The 24067-nt window shown below is 32.4% G+C and overlaps 1 protein-coding gene across 5 annotated transcripts in view; it reads right to left on the reverse strand.

Annotated features, from left to right (window-relative positions):
* LOC135132107 (neo-calmodulin-like) overlaps nucleotides 1-24067 on the reverse strand; it is a 309120-nt gene that overhangs the window by 148568 nt on the left and 136485 nt on the right. For 3 of the 5 annotated variants that reach the window (XM_064060048.1, XM_064060049.1, XM_064060047.1), the window contains exon 1: nucleotides 19566-19685. The exons of the other annotated variants lie outside the window; for them this stretch is intronic. The gene's annotated coding sequence lies outside the window, so the exon portion shown is untranslated. Of the gene's footprint in view, nucleotides 1-19565; nucleotides 19686-24067 lie in introns of those variants that run through there. 5 annotated transcript variants of the gene reach the window in all.

Raw genomic sequence — 24067 nt, forward strand, 5'->3', positions numbered from 1 at the left:
TGGTCCTAGATTTTATCTTTTTAATAAATGGATGCATATATTTCCAGTTTTATCAGAAACAGTCCATCTATTTTTTTGTCATTTGAAAAACGACCTTGAAATTCGTAATGTTACACCTAAAGTACGAAACTTGATGTAAAATTAATTGATATTTATTCGTAAATTTGAGCTTTCCGAAATACATATTCAAGTACTGAATGTTCCCACACGTTTAAACTATATTAATAATTTTTTAATTTAACACTCATTTCTGGACACGAATCTGGAAAGTTTTAAGGTAAATTCTTTGCGTTGATTTTCCCTTAGTAACAAAAGAAAAGTGGAAACACTGCATGAACAAAATTATATCACCTTGTTGTATTTCACAGTTTGAATTAAATATTCACATATTTACAGCGAAATGCATTTAAACCTGAATTCAAATATTTGTATGAATAACGTCAACGATAGATGCAGGATTTGCTCGGTTTAACAATTGTGATTTATGATCGCATTATATTCAAATTTCCCCTATTATTTGTACTATATTTAATCAGGCTCTGTGTATGTAACAAAACGGTTCACACATGAGTTGTAACTGAATACAAACACTAAAATTTTCGATTGTAGTTTAATATGTTTTAAACAAAGAATAGAAAAAGTATATATTGATGTTTGTACACTTGTCTTCAATGTTATTTCGATATAGGTAGGTTAACGACAAATCAAAAAGCTACTAGAAGATCTATTTGATTCTTTAATTCTCACTTCCGGTAACACGGAAAATCACTTCAACTTTATATTTTTAAATCACCCACTATATTTTTCAATAAATGAATCGTTTGCATTTTTAGCAAAACCAATCAAAAGCAGCCAATATTCTTTATAAATAGATAAAAAATTAATATTTCCTTCGCATAGTTTCATCTTTTGTTTTACTCGACAAAAATCACTATTAATTAAAACACAGACCACTTCAACACGAGAGTTTAGTTTTAGAGTATTCCAAATTTTTTCTTTAACGTCCCATTTAGCAGAACAGGCTAAGAATTAAATTTGAATACTACAACAAGAGTACAAGTATTTTTCACAATAAATTTTTAAAAATGTCTCAAGAAATCTTTGTCTGTCCATTCATCAAAGTAAAATTTTTATGAAATTCCAAAGAAAATAATCAAAGTGGTTCAAATCAGGTGATCTTGCAGGCCATCTTATTGGGCTCGTATTCCCAATCCAAGGGGTTTGAAACATTTCTATTAAAAAAGTGACCACGTTTTTGACGTTGTGAGGTGGTGCCCCATCCTGTAGAAAACATAATATTCTATTTGTTGCAGAATACGTAAACATTGCTCGATATTCAGGTTGATATCAAAAAAGTTTGGCCAAATTATAGTATTATTTGCCGATGGTTTGAATAAACGCAAATTTGCAGTATTTCAAAATACGATTAATACTACATCAGAAAATACCACAGTTTGATTCAAGCTGTCGGATAGAAATGTCTCTAATTTCAACACCATGATGTTTGCTAAACTCCTATTCTCCTTCTATAGTCCATTTCAGGGCATGTCTGTGAATATCATCAAGTTATTTTCTCAAAGTGTGCCCCATCCAATTCCATTTCCTTCGTTTTATTTCCTTTTTTATTGGTCCTTGCACAAATCTTGCACATATTATTCGTGATGGTTTTAGGCCATAAGATTTTTAAAATTTTCCGCAGACACAGTTAATAAAACTTTGGAGTTTATAATATCCAGATATTTTTCATTTTCGCAAACGCTCCTTGTGCTTTCCACATCCTCTGTTTTATGTCTAATTCTGCTCCTCCTTCCCTGCTGATTATGCTGCCTAAATAGCAAAATTGATATACTTTCTGTATTTCCTTCCCCTTTAGGTAGAGTTTTTCTTACTTTTCTTCCATGTTTATTCTCATTTCAACTGTTTTCTGTACTTTTATGTCAAGTCCAAATTTCATTGCTTGTTCTTCTAAATTTTGTGCAAATTTTTTTCCATATCTTCAACTGATCTTGAGATTGAGCAAATGTCGTCTACGTACTCGAGGTCTGTTAATCTTTTTCCCTGAAAGTAGCTCCCCGCAACTCCGCTTTTATTTCCTATTGCTTTGTCCATTATATGGTCTAACCATCATACATTGAATAACATGGGCGATAGAATACATCCTTGCTTAACACATATACCTAATGTATATAGCAAAGTTACCTCTCGCCAGTTCTTACAGTATTTTGTATCTCTTTTTTTGGGTAGATTTATTATAATCCCATTTTTACATTCTTTGGGAATACTTTCTTTCTCCCATATGTCTATTATTAAAGGTGTTAGTATTGTTACGTTGGACGGGCGAATAAAATCGGCGTGTGTTTAAACCTTAGATCATATAATAAATAGATACCAACACGCCGTGTTCTTTCCCTACGAGAGCCTGTGACGACATCCTCCTGTCACACGTCTCTCTTGTGCATGGAGGGATTACAATGAAGCTATCCTTGCCTGATCACTATTTGAATTTTGCGCGCCTAAATTTTAGGAAGTATGTCTGAACTAACTTCGTACGAAAGATGTTGACAGCTTGATTTTATAAATAATTCACAGGAGATAACGAAAGGAATAGTAAATTATTGGGGAGCAATTGTGATCCGTTATGATTACATCACTTAAAATAGGATCTTTGTTCTAAATTCTAAAATTGTTTCTCGTACAAGAACTCGAAAGAGAGGTTAGAAGGAACATTTGTCAAAAGCGATTTGTTGGGTTGGTGCGGTACAAGGTTGAAGTGAAATAGACATATACAGATGAAATGCATATAACAAACATGAAGATGTGGTGATCACACAAGGATAGCATTATACTACCCCCTTGACGTAGAAAATGACAACAGACAGCTTCATGTCTAGTCACAGCTTTCAGTTTGAGTATTGGTATCTATTTATTATATGATCTAAGGTTAAAACTCGACAATTTATTTCTTACTAACTGGAATTTACAACGATTATGTACAAAATAATTGCGGCGCTTCTTGTCTGGATTTTCTCGACACTCGCTGACTAAATTTAGACTGAATAATAATCATTCCCGACGTGGCCCCTATTTAAACTTTTACTTCCTTCTAGATGTTGGGCATTCGGGATCCTTCTGGATTCCCGTTGGCGAATACCGCTTCTAGGCTTTTCTATCGCGATCCGCCGCTTCGAGACTTTTCTGGCCACAAAGCAATACTGGCACTATGAAATCTTAAACGCTCTGGATAATTGTAGTGCCTAAAACAACGGCACTTTTTTGTAAATCGAACGTTTTAGATATAAACTTAAATAATCAGACTGTAACATTATTCTTAATTTATTTTTGTCTACACGTAAAAAGTCCACGCGGTCTGATGCAATAAAAATATATCGTTGCAGCTAAAATTACCTTTTTAAGAAATTTTTTTCAGTTTTTCAATTCTAGTGAAGACGTAAAATTTGTGTATTTCGAAAAAACATGGCTTTACCAAAATTTAGACAAATATTTTGACCAATCAATTTGTTGTCAAAAAATAATCCAATGTATATATGGTCTGCCCTTTCTCCTTCGCTTCGCTGAAATTATGCATCACTATGACAGTTCTCACTTGTCATTAACATCACTTGTAACCTGTCAATTAAAGTTGTCGGTTTTATTGTTTTAACGTTTTTCAACCAACAGTCGTTTTCAAAACTCTTGGTGGTTGCGTACGAAATTATTTTTTTTGTGCTAGGAAGAGGGGGTGTACTCTGTAACCACAAGAATATCTGGCCAAATAACCTAATTTAATATTTCAAGAAACATCCTTAGAGGCTTACATTAGTGTCAAGAAAGAGAAATCTCTTGGAAGCCCTTAGTGTCTGAGGAAGTTGTTGATACTTTAAAACGACTTGAGCAGAATCTGCAAACATCTTTGACAAAATTTCCTCAACAGTCCTACTGCAACATGAAATTGAACAATGGGTCCAAAACATTGACGAAATGATGTTACAGAACATTTTTGAAATTAAAAAGGGAGTGAACATGTGATTTGAACAAAATGGTGAACATTTTCAATATTTACTGCTATGTTTAACGGCAACAAACAAATTTCTTTTTAGTGTAATGAATTAGTTTTATTTTTTAAAAAGATATGCAGCATTTAGGCAATCAGTTATACAGATGCGTGTGGTCTTTGTCATGCGTTCTTGAGCATTTAGTACATTTCAAATCTGAGAGGCGGCACGTTTACATGATCTACTGTGTCGCTATAATCGTTTCTAGAAGCTGATATTTTTAGCCTTGTAGCATTCTTTTTATAACTTATGATTAATAAACATTGGCATTTTGACATTCATAATTAAATATTTCTTATCTGGTGTTCCCGAAGAGCACTTGAATCATTCAGCAAAAAAATCACATATTGGTTCACGTTTAAGGATCAGCAGTAAAAGACGTAAAAATAGTAAAAGCCCAATATTTAACTAAACATAAAACTGTTAATTGTTAAATTATAGATATTGAAGAAGGCCGGTGATAGTAAATTATCCTGAACTTATTTCAACAGACGCAAATGTTTTCTGCAAAGCATGTGGAGAAAGCTAAGTACTCTTACGAAATTTATATTTTAGGTGTCAAATCTCCACGACTCAAAACTGTCACAAATTTCTCGAACTTCGAAGAAAAATGAATAGCAAGTATTTAATTCAGATTTATGCAAAATGATACTTAGTGCCAATAATGCAAGACCGTTGTTGTTTCAAAGCGTTTTTAGAAAAATATTGTAAAAATGTTATATCGGACGAAAGCATGCTGAGAAAAAAAATATGTACCAAATATTTACACTGAGACTACTACAATTAAAAAAAATGTTAAAGCCAATTTCTCTATTTTGTAGTGGACAAAACTTATTATGTTTGTGGGCGTTATATTGCCAATCTACTGGTAGCCTATTTAATTGCCATTAGAAAACACCGACTCTATTAATATTTATTTATAAATTTTTTCATGAATTTCTTTCTTCCTGATATTGTTCCGACAGAGAAGTTTTTCCTGATACAAAATTTTATTGACAGATAGGAGACAAACTTTTGCTTTATGTAAAAAAATGTTATAGTTAATTAAAAGTAATTAAGTATAGACATTTTTCGTGTTTTTTTGTTTATACGTAGTTTATTGTTCTTTCTTTCCAGGTCGCCGGAGGTAAATTGCATATGTGCATAAAACTTTGCATATTTAACGAAAATTGTGCATATAAATCCGTTCATTAAGTATCACCACATTACCCAGATCTTCATCCTGCTGAAAAAAATTGGCAGAAAAAGAATTTTCCAATCTAAAGTTTAATAAAATATGGAAAAAGTAAGGAAGTAAATAAGGGTTTCAGAGCTGATCATTAATTTTCATGAGGACACATCAAGTGACCATGATACTGACTTTGAATTTGGAGTTACAAATGACTAAAATAACTTTCAATGTCTAAAGTGTCCAATTTCGTCACAGCGTACATTTTTCCTAATGACCGCCAACAAATGGCATCCGCATGTAGCTTGTGTTCTCCTTTCAGAGGAAAATTTTGGGAACTGCAATTTAAATGCATCTCATAGTGCAACACCCGACAAATAAAGCGTCTCTTAATCCCTCGTCTGATTATAGTTCTCGACTTTGCCTCAGGCACTAAGTTCGTGGAAGATTATAGTATAGGAAAGGATCTAAATATTTTAATCCTTCGGTCCATTATATACTGTTTTGACAACTACACATACCACTTATTTTGAAACTCTGTAGCCATAACAACCACTATTAAATTATAAAACGATATTTCAATTTCACAGTTACTTGGCAAACTTTTTAAAGCTCACACTTAATTAAACTTCAGACACAAGTGATTTATGCAAAGACCACAAAAACTAAATTCCCCATCTTAAAAACCTGAATGTTCTCCTCAGTGTAGCATCGGTTTTCCGGTTTAACTGATAACAGTTCCGCTTTCCCCGTTTGCTTTTTTAGCTTACGTAGCACAGTTTTATGTAGGACACGCGATGGCACTGCCCCCATCAATAAAAATTAATTGTGTCCGGTTGTCATGTAGACAAACAAGTTTGTGTCCCTACATTGCATAGGATTAGCGGCTATTGAATTATTTAATGCGGTAAAAGGTGGGGGCTGAGTTGCATGGGGTAGGGTGGGAACGGTTCCAATAAATGATAATGAAGCGCTGCAAAGCACTTATTGCAACCGCAAGAGCTTCGGGATTGTTTTGCAATAACAGGAAGAGGTTGCAGGAGGAGAAAACCTGATCGATATTCACGGTTTCTGTGGGCAGAGACGGTTCTGTCGGATTTCGAGTCGAATGTCTTCATTTCGCTTTGAGAGAATTTGCGGGATTGAGTCAATAGAGTTAGGGACTATATATCGGTCTGGATGTGGGAAATTGGGATTTGTACATTATTGAGAAAACAAAAACCGGTGATTAATGTGGTGTTTGATGGCACGTGAAGAGTCATTGGGGTGATTAAATGCAATTTGTCGGCGGAAGATGGTGTTATGAAAGGTCGTGCGGAATTACAACGAAGAAGAGGGTTGTAGCATGACAAATTTCATTTTTTAGCAAGGGTAGATTTCGGAAACGGTGAAAACGGAAGTAGATGATATTACTCAATCTAGGGTCCCTTTTCAAACTTCTGGTTAGAGTTGAAATGAGGTAGACTAAATTCAAGATCTTATGGTCGGCGAGTTATGTGGGGCAGAGCCTAATTGAAATGGTCAGAAGGACTCGGGTAAGGCAATTGGTGGCAACACCGTCCTGAGAACGTGGACCATCTAATAAGAAAGCTGGGGCATTGGAATTTCGATGTAAAATACTTTATCTGAGACAGATAGAATTGATGGGTCACCAGAGTCATTTAAAATATTGCGCACTTTTTTCACAAGATTCTATTTCAATTTATTCTAATAGAGTTGATACCTTGAATATTAAATTAATCATATTTGAAAGAAAACAATCAATTTGGTATCCAAAAGACAGACAATATCTAAAGTCTAAAAGGATGCATTTAAAAGATTTGTTCGGAAAATTTGTGTACGTTTATTTAAGTTAGACTGGTATGGTCCTTCAATCCCCCTTATTAAACTATTCAGATCTTAATTGCTTAATAGAGAAAAATGTGCGATATAAAAATTTTGTTTTTCTTCCATCTAATCATTCATCTGGCATACCACAAGGCTCCAATCTTGAACCGCTATCGTTTTGGTTGTTTATAAATGATATCGTGGACGTGAAATTTTGGAAATCAAGTGGTCAACATCAATACTGCCATACACCTTTCTGTCTCAGGAAGCAATTATAGGACAAAATGTCCATTCTCTATTGAAATATGCCGTCGTTACTTCCTTAAAATTCGACAAGTCATCAAAATCTATCTAGACACTCTTCAGATCTTCTGCAGCTTCAGCTATCACTGAAATCACCCACGCATCCCATTGGGCCAGGGTTTCATAAATACGAATGTATGTTTCATAAACAGATATAATTAGAGAGAGAAAGAGAATTGATAAGCTGTTCTTGGACTAGAGTAAAAAAATCTGCTAACACCACAACATGATCGAACATCAAGCGTATTTTTCGATTTTATTTTTTCAAAAAGGGTGATTGTGGAAGGCAAATAGATTTTATTTGTAAATAATGTGTTTGTTATGTTAAGGTTGTCTCCAAGTAACTGTAATGTTCTTTCAGAAATAATAAATATGGAAGTACTTCGTCCTTCAGTAGTAATATATTTATCTTTATAAATTGAAAATTACGAGAGGGAGAGCGTAAAAAAAAAATGGCTTTTAGCATTTTCTTTAGACTGATATTACTTATCAACTTGTTTGCAGAGGTAGATTAAATTTTAACCTAAAAATAGTTTAATGTCATAGTGTGCCACTGACAATATAAACCAACTGAAATTTTAACAGTACCTATAGATAAGCTCCTATATTTTAAAAAATATTTTGTATAAAGACAACGCCTTTCAGAAATTATTTCAGAATATGGTCAAGTGATCAGAAAACATTGTAGTGTGAAAATTATTCAAATAAGTACAAAAAAGATATCGACAGCAACTCCGGTGAATAATACTGTTACCCATACGCCGTCCCGGAACGACGCCTATGGGTTTTCTAGTATGTGCGGCGATGACAGTGGCCGGACGGCGTTCGCTAAAGATGGAAGCGAAAATCGCGATTGGGTATTCCAGACAAGTCTAGAAGCGGTGACGGAGGCCACATATATACATATCTAAAAATAAATCTCACTAGAAAAACGTCTGACTACCGTCCGTTTGTTGAAATTTTAAATCATTTATTCACTCCAAAAAACTGTGGCATCATACTTTCTACCTGACAAAAATCTACGTTACTTTCGTTGGAAGTTCAGTAGGACACAAAGTTTCATTTTTTCCTGAAAATCGATGACATCACCTTAAAAAGTTGGTCGAAGGTTATTTCGACAGAACTTCCCTCGCCCCTGATGTAAAATAAAACAAACCCAGCTTTTTAGAAAAAGGATAACATTTGATTATCGTATTTTGTATATTTTGCATAGGATTTATTTTTATATTTACAAGATTTCAGAGCACTCGGTTTTACAGTTTCAAAATTAATTTGCAAAATATATACATATTGTCATACTGTTTTAAATTTGTTTCCAAAAATCTTGTTTTCTAGGGTGAAAATTCGATACGAATTCACACACAAGTGCAGAAGTATCTTATTTTATAAAATTAAGAAAAACTTACTATGTATTATAAATTTTGGAGATGACGTCATGCCATTGGTGGTAGGGATGATTATCCAAATTTTAGTTAGCGTTTAATCATCTACATGCTATTCCTAATATATGTACATCAAAATTTGACAACAATCGGTCAGGTAGTTTCGTAGAATACGTGTCTAATAAAAATGGATACAGACACTAATAGTTGTCTTATAATTTTCCTTGACAGTTTTTCATGATTTGGAAGCGGAAGGATCAAACTATGTTTCTATAGATTTATTTTTTCTCACAAGAACCAATAGATTACTCAAAATATTTGTCCAAAATTTAATATTAATTTACTTTTTTTTTCTGCATGAACAAACTTACAAAGCCTTGTAAAAACAGAACAGTAATATTTTTTTCGTAGCGATGACTGTAAGGTTTCAGTTTAGCATTAATTATTATCAAGGAATAGCCTTCAGAATCGAGCTGTTAATAAAAACACTTACCAAAAACGAAATATACAGTAAGTCCGCCTAAACTCGATAAATCTAAATTTTTACTTCCCGAGCTAAGAAAATAATGTAAATGACTGGGCGACTGGGTACTTGCATGTTTTCTCAACGTTTCATGGCCCCTAGAGTCCGAAAAATATATCTCCCGTTTAATTTTGTCTGTCTACCTGTCTGTTCGGGTGTTTATTAGACAGATAATCTCAGAAACTACTGCAGTGATTGTTGTCAAATTGTATATGTACATTATGAATATTGTATAGATAGTAAAACGCCAATTAAATGTGTTAAATCACTCCCACCAACGATGGAATAACGCTATCTCCAAAATTTATAGGAATAGGAAATGTAATTTAAATTTCATGCAATAACATGTTGAGTTTTTACAACGACATCCAGTTTTTTGGAAAAAAAAAAATTGAAACTGCAAAACAACATTTTACAATTTACATACATTTAAAATTTTTACCCTAAAATTCACATTTTTGGCAAAAAATCAAAATTATATAACAATATTTCACAATTTAATTTCTAAATTAGCTTTGAAATCTTGCAAACGTTTTAAGATATTCAGAAAGACTATAAATCAGTAATCAAAATTTATTCGTTTATGCTCTCCTCAAAAATAATGACGTCATATTAATTTTTTTATAAAATGACATACTCCTGCACTTGTGAGTTATGAATCCGTGTTGAGTTTTTACCCTTGATATCTAGATGTTTGTAAAAAAAATCGTAAGTAATCGTAATGAAACTCTATCTCCTCCTTCCTTTCCAAATTTTCTCCCAGAACATCCCATCTAAAATGTGTGAAATATTTTTTGTCCATTCTTGTGTTTATCAGTGCATTAATATTTTTCACCAAAAAAATGGCATAATTCAGTTTTGTATTTGGTTTGAAAGTAAAATTTTAAAAAATTATTCAAATTGCCATATTTCAATTGAAGATCTGGAAAAATTATTCCAATTTTCGAAGAAATGGAGCCGAAAATAACTTCTTCCGAATCTACAAAAAATGTTTTTTGCTAATTTTCGAAAGTGTTTGAAAAATGATGAAAAATTTCATAGTATAGAGTATTGAAAAATTCGAATTTGGGAAAATTTACCAAAAATTAAAAAAAAAAAACTGAGAAATAGATCTCAACGTGCTAATTCGAAAGGAAGGAATCCTAAAATAACTTTTAGGGTTGAATTCTAGCAAAAAAAATTCTTTAGGTAATTTTCGAAGGTGGTCGGAAAATGATAAAAAATTTCATAAGGTATTGAAAAATTGATCTTTTGGAAAAATATCCTAAAAACTCACAAAAAACTCTGGGATATTTGACACCGACATGTTGATTTAAAAAATATAGGGTATTTATGATTCGGAGCAAAATTTTCGAAATATATTCGGTCTGAAAGTCAAATGTTTTAAAAATCTTAGGTTTTTCGACGAAATGAAACCGAAAATAACTTTTGGGGACCGGAATCTACAAGAAAATATCTTTGTCTATTTTCGAAGGCAATCGAAAAATGAGATGACGTCATCAAACGGTGCCACTGAATCGGCTGACGTAAGCGTCATGGCCAACTAGAGCAGAAATTAAAAAATCAACCAATATAAGTAAGTTAGTACCAATGTGGTAAGAAATAACCGACCCCCATTCAATTCCACAATTGTTCAAACTGTATCGTAACTTGTTTTGTCAAACGTTACAATCGATAAAATAACGTGTTCCAAATTGTTCTCTGTTGTATTTATTAACCGTCCCTAATTGAACGTTATTTTTGTTTATTCTAAGCAATTCGTTGGCACAATCCTCTATCGGTCGTCCAGCAATACTTGTATTATTGTCTACAGCAGGTAATTAGCGGTGTGTTAATAAATTTGTTAAACACCCGTACTTATGATAACAAATACCGTCGTGATTCTGAAAAAAAAAACAAATCAGATTTTTTTTCTAAAAAAAGCTCTATAAAATAAAGCAAAAAAAATCGGACGTTTAATTTTTTCCTTACAAAAAAAATGTTATAATTAAAATTTGAGGGTGCGTTCATCCATAATCCACCCAAAGAAGTAAAACATTATAAAAATCTAATTTCGACGTCACTCTACATGAAAAATTTTAATAGCATTTCCCTCCTGAGCACCATTTCGGGATAACAAAGTTCAGGGACAACGATAGATCATGGAATAATTAAACGATGGGGCGTTGGAAGGAGTGACAGATGTGCAGACATAATGGAATAGTTTGTCCAGGCCTGGAATAAGGGGCACGATGGAGGCTATTGTTCTCGAAGTCTACGACTTCCTATTAAACAAACGACAGTCCGCAGACACAAAAGCTCAAACGTAAATAAATAATTGTGAAAAGTCCTAATTCGGCCCTGAACGATCAGTTTGTTCCTTCCGATAACTCGATCAAACTTTTTATCTACCGAGTTTTAGAAACTTCTAAACGCATGGCTGCTAACCTAACAAAAGAAAATCTCCTCCATTCTCTTACCACCGCGATAAAGAATGCATCGAGACCCGCGGGGCGAGGTGACAGGACCGTAGTGAATTATTCTGTGCGAAGTTCAATAATTCGCGTTTCAGGGAAATTTACTGGTAGGTTAGTTTCTCGGAATTTAGGTGGTAAATGGATGCGATAAATAACCGGTAATCAGCTGATTCATCAAAGTCTGCATGGACCGGTCGGAGGGGTGCGTGGTTGCCGTTATTACGGTTTAAGGGGTGGCACGCAGTTTTGTGTGTTGTTATTACGAAATTCCCATGTTTAGGAATGGAAGTTCCGCGACAATTAACTACTAAATTATTTATGGGTTGGGTTTTGTTGGACTACTTGGAAATTTTCTTGCAGATAGAGATCTCACGTGACGGCTGATACACAAATTGAAAGGTTGAGTGGAAGTAGTTCTAATAATTAATTTTTATATTTTTCATTATAGATAATAAGAAATATGGGTTCCGTGATGTGATAACGTGATAATTATTCAAGATAAACTAATAAATTTCTACTCGGTTACATCTTAATTTGAACGTCGGTATTGAAATTATGGTATTATGATAGATCAGATCTAAATTACAAATTAACTTTTTCATTTTAGCGTTATCTAAAGAAGGTTATTACTTGACTCGAAAAATCGAAGCACCTGTTCTAAAGTAAATTAAACAAAACCTCTCTACGTAAGAAGATAAATTATAAAAATATATATAGATACATCGATAGAAGCACATTACTTTTAATAAGAATTACTTAGCAAACTTTGCGGTGACGTCATACAAATTTTGGTGAAGATGGTTAGTAAATTTTAGTTAGTAATGATGATAACCTCATAGTAAATTCAAGAAGAATTAGTTTAACAGGTGTGAAGATTAATTGTAAAATTTTATTTAATATGAATATTTGAAAATGAGGTTTTCATTCTGGTGGAATTCAGTTGGAGAGCAAACACACGAACAAATATTTTTCATGGTGAGAAAGAAATTAGAGAAAATCGTCCATTGAAAATGTGTGGAAAAATTTCTAGAAGTTTCCATTTCAACAAATATTTATATATCAACTATCTATAAAACATGAATACAGAATTTCAACGAAACTCCATATTATTCAAAAATCGGAAATGACACAGGAGGAAGAGAAGGAATTTGTGTGAAAGTGAAAAACGTTGATCAAGAACTGAAAAATTACGTTCGAGAAAATGGAGAAGAGATCATCGCCAAGTAAGGTGGGAAATTTTGCGATTTTTTTTATGATAACCACTAAGCTACGTGTGGATTGTTAAACTACACGTAAAGAAGCATGTTATGCATATGCTTCAAGTGAGTTAATTCTCAAATTATAAACCGTTTTTGATTTGATAAAAAAAAGATGAAGCCCGGCATTGAATAATACGCTTTAGTCAATAAAAAAATCAAAGTAAATTCATAAATCACAAGAACAAGAGTATGTTAATTTATACACTTTTAATGGCCTTTACCAATTGCTTGAACATCATGGAATTATTGGTGGTAATAAGTAGATAAATGTTGGTTACAATTTTACCATCTACATATATGATAATCATAAAATACTTCTAAAATTTGACGAGAATTGGTCCTGTAGTTTCGGAGTTTAACTGTATTCTGTAAAGTAGCCAATCGGTCGAGGAACTCTATGACAAAACTTCTTCGATTACGGCGGGAAGTAATAAAAAAAATATGATAAATGGTCAAAAACGGATCTTGCAGAAACAAAACCGCTGACTAAATAATCCATTCTAGTGCAGAATAACCCAGTGTCAGTGACTTAAAAATAAGCTAGTCGGACACTGACAGTAGACATAATTTAAGAATAAAGATATAGGATAAAAAAAATATTGAGAAAGAAGTGAACGAAACTTTTCGGGAAAATCAAGCCATCAAATATCAGACTAATTGTTTTATGTGAAAAATAGTAAATATTTATCTACTGGAAATGAATGAGTATTTGGGGGACAAATCGAAGAAAAACAAACAAAATTCTTGTACTTAGGTAGAATGAGGAGCATCAAAAGATGAAGCTTGAGAAGCAAGAAACAAATGAAAAGAAAATGTAGATTTACAAGTGTTCTAAACAGTTGATCTAGATAAAACAAAACTCGAGTCAATCTCTGAGGAAGAACCTCATGAACTAAAAAAACGTCGATGACGCTCTGGAGTTGGAAAGCAAAATAGCAAGTTTAGTAGTGGATTCGTTTGGAAAAATAGTTAAAAATCAAAGGAGTCGTACGCAACATAGGAGGAGCTACTAAGTTTCTCACTGAAAAAAATCGGCAAGTATTAGACTTTTCCGAAAGATCAGTGAGTGCATTGACATAAGCGTAAGTTAAAATTGATCCCCACGACACACAAAATTTCAATGAATTCGGACTCAGTGCATGGACAGTTTGATAAAAATTGGATATAACAGCGATGATAATAATAACGTCAGTGATTTGAATAATTATCGTTGTGTAATGGTTATTTACATCACTAGTCCAGAAAATACTGTTTTGCGAGTATGAGTGATATTGCGGAACAGAGGCGCTAATTGAGGCGGACCAACATGAATAACACGAACACTTGCAAAATATTTGCTGCATGTGTAATCCACAATATTTTTATGGTGGGTACATTTAATTCTCAAATATAATTTTGACATTTTATTAAGCATTACATCTTATCTAAAATTTAAAGGAATTATCCGGAATTATTTCAGATTTGATTTCGTAATTATTACTTACAATTGTTTATTAACAGTCGCATACAACAAACTAAAAAAAAAATAGAGATTTACACTATTACTAATAGTAACAATTTTATTGATTTAGGGAAACTGACAAATTATTATTTTTACACTCGGAATCAGAGTGTTGATACGATTTCGAGTGTGTAGCCATGCAAGAACAAGGCCGAGAAACAAGCTTTTCCGGACGATTTTGATTTCTACAAAACCGTCAATAAAAATTCTATTACCATTATTCCAATCAAGGAACTGATAAAATTATTTCCATTGTTGATAAATCATCAAAGTTGGCTTGATTTATATCTTTTCAAATATACAGAAGTAACAAAAAGATTCAGCAGGTCATAAAAATATGTACTTTTTCGGCTTAAAGTACAATCCGACAAATCCGCTTCTTTCGAAAAATGATAGAAAATTTGTTTTTTCTAATAACCTTAGTAAAAAATAATAGTAAAAACAAGGTTTCAGAATATTCAGTTTTACATTTATTCATCTAATCAATAAAATAAACTGACTCAATATTAATTTTTTGAGACACCGCGTATAAGCAAATCTAAAAAATATTAATGCAGTGATAAATCACAAGTATAGACTGATCCTACTTTGCAAATTTAAGATAGGATTTATTCCGCAAAGTTTTGAAGTGACGTCATCAATTTTTTAAGGGAGATGGGCAAATACACTTTGATCAAAAATTTACCATGCTTATGATATATTGATTAAATCAATGAAATTAATTCACGCATTCATTAATTTTTTTGAGTCACTCTGTATAAAATATGAATGGAATGATCAACCACAATTACAGACACATTGTATTTTCTACATTTTAGATAGCAAAATTTTACGTCATCAATTTTTTGGAGGGGATAAGTAAATATATTTTGATTAAAAATTTATCATGTTTATCATAACTTTAAAACATTCGGTTTTGCAGATTCTAAAATTAAATTGCAAAAGGTTTTATAATTTTGATTTTTTTACAAAAATCTGGACGTTTCGGGTAAAAAATCAACACGGAATCATAAACTACATGTGTAGGACTATGTTATTTTACACAATTTAAAACCCATTTATTATGTGCAATTTTGAAGTGGCCTCATCACATTATTGGTGGAAATCATTAGACAAATTTTGGTTAGCATTTTACCATCTACATGAAATTCCTAATATAAATACAACATTTGACAACAATCGGCCGGGTAATTTCGGAGATTATCTAATATGTAATAAAAATCCGGGAACGACAAACAGACGGACCGATGGACAGACAGACAGACAGGCAGACAAAAGAAAGAAACGTAAAAGTAGAGAGTCGGCCGACGGACTCGATTACAGTACTTCCTTGGCTTACCCACGGGAAGTAAAAAAATCTATTTTCAACAAAAATTTACCAGAAAATTTAATTCTGCAAACTGATGTAATTCATTGAAATGAACTGAAACAACTTGGATGATGTTAAATTTAATTTTAATAATCTCACTTTTTAAATAATCCTACACTACTTGAAAATTTTAGGCTTTACTTTAAGCAGTAGGACGAAATTTACCAACTTGATGCGTTACTAAATTATTTTCCGCCTACGTTTAATCTCATTTAGTGAAAGTCTCAATTGTGAGGTCACCTTATTATGAACAATACAGAACTGACATTTAAGTAAGATTAAACCACAGGCAAAGCTACATTTTTCCCTGATGTTTGTGTTTTAATCTTACTAAGGTCACCTAATTATAATACACACATAATGTCAGTTGAGAGGTACAACATCGTGCTAAATCTACCTTTTTCTTGATGGATGGTGTCCATCTATCGAAAGGTTACTCAAAAACGAATAAATATTTCATTTCTGTCTAGCAGGCAATCTGATTTTTCAGTAATCTTCGTATTTAAATTAATTCACCACCTAATCGATAGTCCAGACTTTCTAAACAAAATTAACTTTTGGCACCGTAATATTTTCCATAAATCTAAATTCAAAACGAACTTTTATCACTCTATGTATCAAATGTTTACAAATTATGAAAATATTGAACACGCTGTCGATATCTTTAGATGAATTTTTTTCAGTTGGATTCGAGAAAATGTTTTGCTTATAGGTTACATGGATTTTTTTTTAATATTTAACACTGTAATGTTATTCTGTAAATAGGAAATTTTCCGTTGGGTACAGACATTAGATAATAATAATATAGTAATAAAACTGACAAATAAATAAAGACGATTTCTTGAGGCTACTCGCTGTGTTTGGTTCTTATTGAATTTTCAGTGAGTTTTCAGAACTTTCACTTATTGTTACACAATATTAATAAATAAAAAAATTTTAATAAATAATTTATCACCATCTTTGAACAAAAGCCAACATTTTGTGTCCAGGAAGCTTTTTATTGAATCTCATTTCCAACCAAAAAAAAGTGGGTAATGTTTTCTCTACGATTCTGAGAGTTTTGTAAGCTGAAATTTCCATTAATAATTGAGATACGAACTTTTAACAATACCTGATGAAAAATTTTACCAAAATTTCTTTAAAGACGATGATAAACTGTTTAAAAAAAGCTGCTTGAACAATACATTGAGAAAGTTGTATACAGGCTATATTTAAAATTTCATGGCAGTAAGTGCGCTAATAATGTTGATATTTCACTCTGAAAATGTACTGAAAATTCTATAAGGATCAAAAATAGTGACTGGCCTAAAATATTTGTAAAATTAATAAATAAATACATAATAAATAATTAATAAAAAATATCTTGTTTGAATTATTGTCGTAAAATAGTTTACAAAATTGTAAACAATACTCGATGCGTCGAATATCAACACCACTAAAGAAATGAAATAAATTATTCAACGATTTTCTTGTTCTACAAAATCTACATTTTTTTATGTTGGTTACATACTTCTAATGCATTGATGTGGACTTTATGCTGTATGTTCAGAGTTAAAAAAATGTTATTATTTTTTATTATTTTTAGGCCTATTTATGTCCCGGTATATTATTGAATGCGTTAATTTCTTTCTAATTTAAGAAGAATAATTAATTGAAAAGAAAGTCACATTTAAGGTAGCTACTTAAAAAAAATAACATACTAAAAACATCCGGATCTAAAAAATCTGAATCTTCGATTCTGCTCGGATCATATCCAAAACGCTTTATCCATAGATTTAGATCTCAGTGAAATTCCGGATTCCAACTGCAGACGCTACAGAAATGAAAATTCAAAACACATCCGAATTTGATCTAAATTTGAAAATAATCCATATCGAGTTAGCTCCACTTTACGTTTCTGTAACTCCGGTGAAATAAAAAAAAGGGTAGCTAATGTGAATAGGGAGCGAAATAATTTAAAGTATCTAGCACCAGTTTTTTTTTGAAAACTCAATAACTGACATTGGAAAATTTATTTTCTTAAATTAATTTTGTTAGTTCAATCGTTAAAAATCTACATAGGGTACAACGGGGCCCTCTACTGAGACCTGCCATTTTTTTTTAGTTATCAGCGATCTAATCAAATATTCATTTTTTAATGACGAATATGAAAAACTTGATGAATTCAAAACAAACTACATTTGAGCAAAGACAAAACGCAAATAACATTTCTTTAAAATTGGTTAATTTTACGCATATATTTTGAATATCATAGTGACAAGGGACAGAAAGTGCTTATTAAAAAATCTGTGATAATAATTTATTATACAACGAGCATGGAAATTGCTCATTTCTCACAATATGAAAGCGTGTGGAATGAGTAACGACGTCTATAACGTACTTTTTCTACGACTGCCATGGGTTTCAATACTATGAACATTTTTCTAATAGTCGTAAGGAAAATTATTTACACTTTTCTTGGCATCTGAGTCAAAATTAATATCGCATGCATCTGAAAACATTGTTGGGGAAAGATATATAAATTTTCAAAAGTACAATGTAACACTCATTACAGCTTATTATATTTCTCTAATCTCAAAGATTTTTCTGAGAGAATTTTCTAAACAAAATCTCACCTTGGCACATATAAATAATTGTAAAAATAATTATGACGCTTAAGACTATTATTTACGATGGTAAAAAATCCAAAAATTGAACTTTTTAATTTCGTGGAGTGTAAAATGTTTATAAATTTGACTTTTTGTGTGTGCACTTACATACAATTGCATATTTAGTTTTTTATATTAAAGTAATATAAAAATTTGAAGATTTATTTTTACTGAAAATTCTACATTCCTTTCATTTTTACATTTTCGTAAAAGGGGTTAAAAAATCTTTCCAGTTATATTAGCAATATAAATACTTAACGAAGTGGAACATTTTAGTTCTATTATTGAAAAATTAAAGTGTTCTATTGAAGTGGAAATAAAACATTAAAAACGAATAACTTCTAACCGTTAATAAGTGTTACAAAATTAATGTTTTCCCGTAGCACCTAACAAAAAAATTTACTTCTGTTGCATTTTATCCCCGCATTTTGTAACATCGTAAAATACAAAACCACATAAATACCAATTTCAGGCGAGCAAGACATCGCGTGTTTAGCCCCCAGTAGGTGTGGAACTAGTTGTTTTGACGAAAAATCGATTAATTCCAAAAATTTTCGTCCGTTCAACCCCGACCAACGTTCCTTCCAAAAAAATGCCCCAGCTACAAAATTAAAGCAGCACTCGTTCCACGAAAATTAGCGCAGTCTGTAATTTTTTGCCTTTCTCGGAAACCCTCGTCACAGTCTAACAACAAATTTCAGCCAAAAATTAGCCAAACTTGATGAAACGCCTTTAATTTTTCACTTTACTCTGAATCACTCGCCGTTCGCGAATTCATTAATACACGACACGTGACTGTGACCCGGCCGGATGTTCCGCGAACCGAACCTCACCGTCTCAGCGTTCTTTCAGAGGCATGTTTCCATTTTAATTTACGATGTTTCAATTTAGTCGAATGAATACTTGCGATGTTTAAAATAAAAAAGTGCGAAAGCGGCGTTCGCTGGCGAATTTCAAGAATCAGTTTTCAAATTGAATCGTCAATATTTTCACGTTTCTCGATCGCGTTACGTGATCTAATAAAATCGTGTTAAGATGAAAAGCGGCGTTTTCAGCCTGAAACCCGCTCCCACTTACGAAAAGAGATTTTTCAGGGGACGACTCTGCCAGTTCCTGTTTAAAAAGTGAACATTTTAATCCTTTGGAAGGACACTTCGCGAGCACGTGGTCGAGACTGCCGTCAGGCACTTGACGTTGCGCGAGTCGCTAAAGGACTGACTCTAACAGCCAGGATAATGTCGAAGGCTCGCGCACTAAAAACCTACCGAAACCTGCGAATAATGGCCAGGAGATCGTCAGGTGAGTGCTAGGCATCAATTGATGGAATTAAAATGCGATCATGTTGCTGGTACGATGCAAAAAACACTTCGTAAAAATTAATAATGGCTTGTAAGGTGAATTTAATTATTTTTTTATGGAGTGACGGTTTACATTAAACGGCGCCGCTGAAAAGCGCGCGAGAAAATTCCACGAAAATGTAAATTCTTGCCTGGAATACAAAGTGAATTTTCAAAGCATTGTGTCGTTTGAGATCTAAGAATTGTATAAAAAATAACCTTAAAAATAAAGTTGACTATGCTACATTATTCTAAAAAAAAAAACAACACTAAAGTAAATCGTTTAATCAGCTGATTCAGTTTAAAATAACTGGAGATACAGGATTGTCCTTTTCATATTTAGTTAGAAGTGTGCAAGGCTTGATGATACGTACTTGTTTTATTACAAAGTCTTGCCAAGTCCGTAATTTTATTTTCCTCTGTTGCATTCAGGATTCCAAAGAAGTTCCATTGTGAATCACAAATGCACTTTTCTCTTCGCTGCTCAGACTGACAAACTTGGAAAAAGCTTGGACGTGTGCACCAGATTTAAAAATTCGTAAAATTTCATTTTTAGGTAATATATGCAGTGTCCCAGGGAAAAAGCCGAGACTTTATATCTTGAGAACGGATAGAGATATTGGTATTCTGAAAACACCAATGTTTTTAGCTTGAATGAGGAAGTTTAATCATTAAATTGCGATTACGATGACATACCTAAAACACTTTGGTGTTTATTTCATTTTTAGACGGTCAAGCTAAAAACAATGGCGTATATTTAATATCTACATCAGTTCTCAGAATATTAGATCGCGAGCTTATATGCGGGTCACCTCTATACATTTTTGAAAATTGGTTTACATAACTTACTAATAGAATATTTGTCATTTCATATCTGCTAAGATTAAAATTTCATTTTTTAAATTAAAATTGGCATGTAGATTGTAGGTTTTTAAATTCCTATAATTATTAATTATTAAAACCTAATTAACTGAGGAAATTTAACCTCTCTATTTTCAAAGTTTTCAACATCATCAAAATGCCTTAGTCGGCAGCCCTGCAAGTTACTATCGAATGTTAGCACACCGAGCTGCGACAAATGTCAAGTTTGGCGCTAAATTAAAAAGAAACACGATTTGTCTTTCATTCTTCGCACCTCTATCCGGGTGCTTTGAACAGCTGAGCGGATTTGCATATTAAATCAGGTTTGAGAAGGGGTAAGTCTACGTTACACTTTTGGTCATCTCCATCTCCAATTAGGGACTCAGGATTTTCTAGCTGTGTAGAAATAATACGAAAAGTGTTCTACGGTGATAAATGTCAATAAATATTTGTCAAATTTGAGTTAGTTCACATTATGAAATCAGAAATACCAACTCACAAAATAATGCTTTGTCTATCAAAATGTTGTTTTCAGCTGGAAACGGTGCTTTAATATGACTCTTTCTCTTTCTTTTAAAAATCTTCTTTATCTTTCCAAACGTCTGCCGGAAGTTTTTTATTATTCACATTTAAGTAATTAAAAATACATGGTTTGAATTTGGTAATCATTTTATTTTTAATCTAAGGTATATCTGAAAAATAAAACCTAAACCAAGCACTATTTCAGTTAAGTAAAGTTATACAAGCCGATTATAAAATATCGTACATCAACATCAAGTATGCTTTGGAAAACCTGTCACTTCATTTTTAATAGGAGTTTGTCGCTTATTTGATCTGAATTATTTATTGGTTGCCGCAATACACGAAAAAGCTTAAGAAAACGACGTTGTAGCTGACATTTCTGATATGTGACGACAAGAGTTAGGTTATGATTGATATTTTTGACAGGCGACGACAAGTAGCTAAAAAAAATTATCTCATGTTATTAGACATAATTTATTAGTTGAAGTACAATGATACAATTCCCGTTTCTTAAAAAAATATACTACACCAGTCTCAGTGTACGAAAAAAATGACCCATTAACAAAGCAGGGACCTTCGCGTTATTAGCACCCACCTGATCATTTGTAAATGGTTTTTATTTGCAAAATCTCATAAACCACAAGTTCAGTAATATGTTATTTAATAAAATTGAAGTAGCATTTTCCACGCAAAATTTTGAAACGTTGTTATTAAATCGTTGATGGGTATGAATAGACAAATTTTGGTTAGCATTTTACGATCTATACGATATTGCTAAAACAGATATAAAATAAATTATCGATTTGGTAGTTCCTCAGATTATTTGTCTAAAATAAATTGACACAGATGGCAGACGGAAGACGGCAGACGACAGACAGGCAGACGGAAATGGGAGACCTATTGTTCCGGATTCTAGAAGTCATGCGCTGTCCAGAAAGCATGAAGATAGCCATTCATCAGATGGAACGTATTACAGCACTTCCTTAGCTTATGCCCAAGAAGTAAAAAGATATACAAAGACAAATTCTTGTTGCTGACATTATTACGTCACTTATAGTCTTGTATCATCTTAAGCTTTTGTACGATAATCTGAAAACAGTATTTGTTGAGATCCTGTTTATTGATTTTATTCTAGATTTTTTTAAGTTCAAAGGTTTTGATTTGCAAGATTTAATCCCACAAAAATAATAAACGAATTCGGAACATAAACCATTCACAGTATTATTCTTAAAACTTTAAACATATTTGAACATAAATTCCTAACTAAGTAAATATGCAAGATAACAATATACAGACGGAATTTGTAAAAATTCTGGGGTGCTTTTAACAAAATAAAAAAAAATAGCAACACCGATTTTTTTTTAAAGAGCCATTACTTGTAAACTATTGCTTTCAGTTAAAACTCAGTCGGACCCAGGATGAGTTAATTGTTACTACATGTAGTTACAGGAATTAGAACACCCTCATCCTTGAAGTACACTCTAACAGATCCCGATTTTTTGAAAAATTATAAAATTTTATTTTGAGAACTTTTATTTGTGATCTATCTACGCGTTAAAAAATACATAGATAGATAATAGAAATGACCTTCACGAAGTCAACAACGGTAAGCACTGCGCTATCGCATATTCTTTTACGAGCTCCGCTTTAAATTATATAAAATAACATAACCCTGTATTTGTGGTTTATAAATCCGCCTTGATGTTTTCCCCGACTCATTCAAATTCTCACAGAAAAAATACGAAATTCTAACAACTTTTTATACCGCTTCAAAAAATTTATAAATGATTTATATATCGGGCATTCGTTGGAAAATTTTATTTATTTTTTTTATTTTTTTAATTAAAGTATTTTGACGCTTGTAAGAAAATATGTTTACATACAACTGTATTTTTGCAATCAAAATGTAAATAAATTTCAAAAAATGTTGAAAGTGGACTCAATCTTGCTGTAAATTCAACCCAACAGCTTTACAGAGATATTGCGCAATATTTACTGTGATGAAGACTGAATTTTATTTTCTCAAGTGGTCGAACCTACGTTTAAAAAAAAAATCAATTTTTACAGTTTAGGAAATTATTAGAAATTTTTGTTTCACAAATTACAATTCCAAAAGTGTACTTTGTAGTTTTTATATATTTACAGAAATCTTTAAAATTTATTTATTTGGGACAATAGAGAAGTCAGGACAGGTTAAATTATGTTAGGTCAAGTCAGATCAGGTGCATAAAAAATAAATATATAGTAAATAGTAAGAAAAAAAGTTACGATTATCATTTTTTTTATTTTTTCACATTCTAGATTCCATTATTAGTTTCCACTTCCCACTCGACTGAAGAACATAATTAGCCCCGCCCACCCACCCTGCCTCCTTTTCAGTGATTGGTTTCATCCGATCTGAATGAAATGAATGATCTTATACTGAACATTAATAATATTAGTCATTAGAATTAGAAGAGCGGTGGGTGGGCGGGGCTAGTACTCGCTAAGATAAGAGTGATTTTGGCAAATGACATACCCCCCAAGAAAATATAAGGCGGGTGGGCTGGGCTAGTTCTTGTTTTAAGATAAGACTGATTTTGCCAAATGACAAACCCTCTAAGAAAATAGAGGGTGGGTGGGCGGGGCTAGTGCTTGATAAGATAAGACTGATTTTGACACTTTGACAGTTTCGACCATTTTTCAACTATTTCTGAAAATTAGTTGAAGATATCTTCTCATAGATTTCGATATCCAGAAATCATTTTCGGCTTCGTTTCTTCGGAAATTCCTACCATTTTTCCAAAATCGTTGATTGAAATATAGCAGCTTTTACAGTTTCGTCAAAATAGCTTGGTATAAAAATTTTGTACGTAGATA

This window comes from Zophobas morio, unplaced genomic scaffold (genome assembly GCF_036711695.1).
Source record: "Zophobas morio isolate AGI-343-1 ecotype UQ-CSIRO unplaced genomic scaffold, CSIRO_AGI_Zmor_V1 ptg000021l, whole genome shotgun sequence".
NCBI classification, from domain to species: Eukaryota; Metazoa; Arthropoda; class Insecta; order Coleoptera; family Tenebrionidae; genus Zophobas; species Zophobas morio.